Raw genomic sequence first — 6,585 nt, forward strand, 5'->3', positions numbered from 1 at the left:
CATTTTTGATTTATTGATTGATAAGAGCATAAAAGCTGCTTCTTTCTCTTCATTGCAGCTTGCAGCGCTGCTTCTTGCTATTCCTTTACCATCAGAAATTTTTGTTTTGGGGTTTGGATATCTTCAGTCTCTGGGATCATTCTTTTTGCATGGGATTCAGTTTCTGAAATAGGAGCTATAGTGACTGTGCTCTTTTATGGATGAGATTCTTCTTCGCGTGCTGGTTGACCTTCTATGAAAATGGCATTGCTTCTGATGGTTGGTCCCATTTGCTTCTTTAGAGGAAATCCTAGTGGAGGATTTAAGGGTTGACTTTCTGGAATGAGCTGAACTGGCTGATAATTAATAGATGGAGTGAAAATGATTGCTTTTGGTTTTTGCAGCGTGGGATTGGAATGAACTTGCTTTAGAGTGTACAAACAACCGCTAATATTTAATGGGGTGCCAAGAATGCCCTTATGGCAACCATTGAGCCGAATAAAAGCACTTCCTATAAATATATATATTTAATTAGGAGTTTTTTTTTTTTTTGAGAAGAAACACTTCATTGGATTAAGTCAAAGGTTACAAGCATCACTAGCAACAACTTGCTTAACACAACAAGGAATATCTTCTAGATCATAGCGATCAAACTCACTTAAAAGGGCATCCTTGGCTAGCACATGTGCTGCCACATTAGCATCCCTTTTATCATGACACACACTCCAAGCAACAAAGGACCTCAAAATAGAAGCTGTGTCCTCGATTATAAGTCCTCCTATGCTCCTGTCTTCCCCTTGATCCCTGAGCTGCTTGACAACCTGAAGAGAATCTCCTTCCAGCATGATCTCACTGATACCAGATTCTTTACAAAACAGGACAGCCAACATCAAAGCATACGCCTCTGCAGCATAAGGGGATAGAGAGACTTCCCTCCGAGCTCTAACTGTTCCCATGACCCTCCCACAGCTGTCTCTAATAATGGCTCCAACTCCAACCAGGCCCTCTGAGGTATTGAGAGATGCATCCCAGTTCAACTTGTAATACCCCTCGGGAGGCTTCCTCCAGGTCTGAGGTGAGGAGGCAGGGCTGGCCAGACTTTGGGGGGTCTTTGCTTTTACTGCTCTAAAGCAACTCAATTCAGTATGAGACCTCTGGATGATGGAGCTGGGATGTTTAAGGTCCTTCCCATGAACGAAGTCATTTCTTCTAGCCCAAATTAGTTTGGCTATCGAGCCTGCTGTTTCCAGGTCCTTCTGAGCTAGTTTTTCTGTCATTTGCTCCCAGATGGACTTGAAAGAAATGCCACTCAAAGACAGTTTTTGTAATGGCCTGCTGGCTTGTCCCCACACATCCTGCGCAGCACCACAACTCCACAACACATGACCTGCTGTTTCCTCCCCTAGGTGACATATTGGACATAGTGAGACATCCCTTATATTCCTCTTTTTTAAGTTACTGAAAGTAGGTAAAGACTCAGTGCATGCTCTCCACAGGAACATCCTTACCCCATTCGGCACTTGCAACTTCCACAAAGATTTCCAGAAACCCTCCCTGGTGGGACTAGTTGAGGGCCCACTCTCATTGCTGGGTTGTAAGGCACGATGGAGGTGATATGCACTCCTGACAGTGAATATGCCATTTGAGGTGCACTCCCATCCCAATTGATCCCCCCTGTGACCTAGCCTAATGGGAATGGTTCTTATAGTCTCCACACACTCCTGTGAGAAGAGGTTGGCTAGCAATCCGATATCCCATCTCCTTAGATTAGGATCAATTAAGTCTTCCACCCGAGTGACATCTTCTACCAGACTCCTGCCATTGTTTGAGGTCAAAATATGAGGTCTTGGCAGCCATCTATCCTCCCATATTTTGACTTGTGCTCCATTCCCGACCCTCCATATGAGACCTTCCTTTAGTAGGTTCAGGCCAGCTTTTAGACTTCTCCAGGCAAGTGAAGGTCTAAGTCCCATGTTGGCTTTCAAGAGGCTTCCTTTTGTAAAATACTTCTGTTTGATGATCTGAGCTGGAAGAGAGTCAGGTTTTGTGAGGAGGTTCCACCCTTGTTTAGCAAGTAGGGCCAGGTTAAAATTTTGAAACTCCTAAACCCCATACCTCCTTGAAGTTTAGGCCTGCTGAGTTTATCCCACTTGACCCATTGGATCTTGGCTCTTCCTTCATTAAACCCCCACCAAAATTTCCTTAGGAGCTGGTCCAGTCTGTTTATTATGGATTGAGGAAGGAGGAACACCCCATGGTGTAGGTAGGGATAGCTTGTAGGACTGATTTCACTAGGATCTCTTTCCCAGCTATTGACAGAGAGTTTGTTTTCCAATTTGTCACTCGTGTCCAGACTCTATCAATCAAATTATGGAAGGATGCAATCTTGGTTCTCCCCACCATGGTGGGAAGGCCGAGGTACTTCTCAAATGATCCTGTTGCATTGACTCCAGCTATCCTCAGGATGGTGCTCTTGTTCTCAGATGGTGTATTCTTGCTGAAATAGATTGAGGACTTTTCCTTGTTGAGCTTCTGGCCAGATGCAAGTTCATATAGAGTTAAAATCCTCATTAGTCTACTCCATTCAAGGGAGTTGGCTTTGCAGAAGATTAAGCTATTATTAGCAAAAAAGAGGTGATTTACTTTGACAGGACCTCGGCCCACAGGCACACTCGAAATGCTTCCTTCCCTTTCTGACTTGAGTAAGAGACATGACAAAGCTTCTACACAGAGGATAAAAAGGTAAGGGGAGAGGGGGTCCCCTTGCCTCAATCCTTGGGAGGGCATGAAGAAACCTTGTGGCTCACCATTTAGTAGGATAGAGTAGGAAACTGAGGAGATGCATTTCAGGATCAGGGAGACCCAACTGTTACTGAAACCCAACTTGCTCATTACTGCAGTCAAGAAGCTCCATTCTACACGATCGTATGTCTTGCTCATGTCTAGTTTGAAAGCCATGTAGCCTGACTTCCCTTTCATCCTGGATGTCATTGAATGGAGTGTTTCATAGGCCACCAGAATGTTGTCTGTGATGGCTCTACCTGGTACAAAAGCATTTTGACTTTGAGAAATAATGTTAGGCAAAACAGCTTTAAGTCTATTTGCTACTACTTTTGCTACTATTTTGTATAACACATTACACAAACTAATTGGTCTGAAATCAGTAACTCTTTTGGCTTCTTTAACCTTTGGGATGAGTGTGATGAAAGTGTCATTGCTTCCCTCCAAAGAGCCATTTCTGTTCAGGATGTTGAGGGCAAATCTTGTAACCTCTTCTCCCACTATATCCCAGTTTGTTTGATAGAATAAGGCTGGGAATCCATCTGGACCTGGAGATCCAAGGCCATTCATATGGAAAACAGCCATCTTGACTTCTTCTGCTGTGAACTCCCTCCCTAAATGTTCATTCATTTCACCTGTAATTCTATGGGGCACACTCTCGATGCATTCACCAATGCCTGTTGGATTAGATGTGGTAAAAAGATCACAGAAAAAATCTGAAAAAATGGATCCAATTTGCTGTTTATCAGTAACCAGTGACCCCTGTCCATCCATTACCTGGTGGATCCTGTTTGTTTTCCTTCTCTGGGTGGCATATTGATGATAAAACTTCGTGTTCTGATCCCCCATTTTGAGCCAGTGCTGCTTAGCTCTCTGCTTCCACTTTAGATCTTCCTCTTCAAGGGATTGTTCAATCTCATTTTGCAATCTTAGCATTAAGTCCATATGCTCACCTTGACCCTCTTCTTGTAACTTACACAAGGTTGACATTTTCTGTTTAACCTCAGCTTTTGCACCCCTATTTTCATTAGTGTTCCATTTCTTTAACTCTGTGCTGCAGTTTCTCAATCTTTTTACCACTAGAGGAACTTGGTCCACTCCCCAACCCTGCCTTCCCCAAGCCTTCTTTATTGTAGTAGCACACCCCTCCTTGATTGTCCAGGCTGCTTCGAATCTGAACAACTTAGAAGGGTAGCTACCCTGTTGCCTCTTGCTTGATAGGACAATATGTAGAGGTAGATGATCTGACTTCACTGCAGGGGATACCACACAACATGCCTCTTTAAACCTCTGAGCCCAATGTTGGGTTTGCTAGCCCTCGGTCTAGCTGCTCCTTAGTGAAATCAGTACCTCTTCTGTTGTTGGACCAGGTGTACTTAGGTCCTACAGTCAGAATCATCTTCAAAGAGCAAAAATCTAAAGCTTCTCTGAACCTCTCCATTTGGGTATAAGGCCTGGGGGGACCTCCCATTTTTTCATCTTGACATGTAATTTCATTGAAATCACCACAGACCAACCATGGAGTGTTAGGCATAGGTTTAAGGTCTTTTAAAAGCTCCCAACTACCTTTCCTCTTAGAGGTCTCAGGATGCCCATAGAAACCCGTGAAGAACCATGGGAGTGAGCCTGCTTGATTCGAGATACTAGCACTGATATGCCACCTAGAGTAGTTATAGATGGACACTTCGATATTCTTTTTCCACATTAAGGCAAGACCTCCACTGCTTCCTCTACCTTCAACTGAGATGCAGGCATCAAAACTTAGACTTCTTTTAACTTCTTCAATTCTTGTTTTAGAGCACTTTGTCTCCATGAGAAAAATCATGGAGGGGGACTTGACCTTCACCATGAGGTTAAAGAATTGAACTGTCCGAGGGTTCCCAAGCCCTCAGCAGTTCCAGCTTATTAAACTCATAATTCTTGGCAGGGCTGCCTAGCAGCCTCTGCCATTTGTTGAGGTAGCTCACCCTTAGACTCTTGTTTGATCTCGCTAAGGATGTCCAGTTTGGTTTTCTTGCCATTGATGTTAGATATGTCTCGCAAGGTTCTTTCACTTAATCTTTTCTTCAGCAGTGCTACTGGGGTGATTGAGAATTCAGGTCTATCTGGGTGGGGTTCACGGGCTTTTTTCTTCCAAGTTGTTTTCCTGGTTTGTACAGTGACCTCAATAGGGGCTATGTTTTCCTGAGAAAGTTTAACCAGTCTTTTTGAGCTTCTGAGATGGGACTTGGAGTTGGTATTGGTTGGTTCCCGGCTGATGGCAATGGGGTCTTGTTCCATTTCGACTACAGGGTCTTTTACTAGCATAGGGGAGTTTGGTTTGGGATGTACAGAGGGGGATGGCCTACAACTTTCCTCTGTGGGTAAAAGCTGGCAACTGACTACTGAGGAAAGGTATGGGAGTTTACCTGGCTGTCCTTCTTGCAAAGGTCTGCTACTGACTTGTGACTTAGTAGGTAGCTCCTCCTCATAGCCTTGCCCCACTGTAGCAAATTTCCCAGAAGGATTCTGGGCTTGCTGCCTTGCTTGTTCCTTTTGTCCTTCGTTATGGTTCCAGAAAAGCTGGCCACTTCGATCCATGGTTGAGGGAGGAGGTTTCTCATCTGATTTTTTTGGGGCTGGTTTAACTCCATAGGACTTGGTAGAAATGAACGGGGTCTTGTTTGGTGTGGCACGCAACCAGGGACCAAACTGGGCAGGTTGATCTTCTTGAGGTCTTTGGTTATAACATCCCCTACCTTGATGCATAATGACTCCACATCTGAAACAAAAACTCTGGAGTCTCTCATACTTGAAGGCAGACCAAACTTTCCTATCTCTTGCTACTACCCATCTCCCACGAACCAGAGGTTTGGTGATATCTACCTCCACAAAGACACGCAGACATTTTCCCCAACCTTGACCATCTCTGTTCACTTCCACCTTTATAACTCTTCTTATAGCCGAGGCAATTTGGTGGCCATAGCTTTCTGTCATGCATGCAAAAGGGATGTTGTGGATTTGCACCCAGAATGGTTCTAGGGAGAAACTGACTGCACTAGGGGGAAGACTGCTGTCAATATCTTGGATTCCTATGAGGCTTCGATCAAAGGTCCATGGCCTGCCTCTTAATATCTTGTCCTTGTCTGACTTCAACCCAAATTCCATCATAAAACTGCTCTCCCCTAACTCAGTGAAAGTTACTGCTCCTTCCAACTTCCATACCTGAAGCATGGTTGATCGAAAAGCCTCCTTATTTAAGATTCTTTCGGTGATAACCTTTGCCAACAGACAGAAAGATCCCCTTTGAACCGCCTCCATGAGATCCTTGTCCGAGACTTTCACAAATGCTTGTTCATCCTCTGTCAGTGTTAGACCTTCCCATAGCTTTGATAGGTCCTCGTCGCCCATGGATGAACTGCTTCACACATACTGGGACTACTAACTCACTATAACTAAAACTCACAAGAACTGGATTCCTGATTACCTAGAAGAATCTAGTATTAAAAATCACCCTGTGAATAAACACATTGCACTCCACCACAACTCTTAGCTCTCGCTATGAGACAGCTTTCTTTGTATCAAGATACAAAGAAACATAACCTTACACTCTCGCTCGCCCGGGAGTAGAGAGAGAAGGACTTTAATTAGGAGTTAGACAAAGATACAAAGAAGGCTTAGTTGTTGCCTCCTATTTAATTATGAAACCTTCGATATTATTCAATTTCAACATGAAGTTGAACATTAATGGCATGTTAAAGCTAGCTTTTGATTTAAAACTAATTAAGACGTTCCTTAAAACATCAAGTAAAATCTGTTCTGTCTTTAATATAATATGCCACATTA

The sequence above is a fragment of the Carya illinoinensis genome, chromosome 10 (assembly GCF_018687715.1).
Source record: "Carya illinoinensis cultivar Pawnee chromosome 10, C.illinoinensisPawnee_v1, whole genome shotgun sequence".
Taxonomy (NCBI): Eukaryota; Viridiplantae; Streptophyta; class Magnoliopsida; order Fagales; family Juglandaceae; genus Carya; species Carya illinoinensis.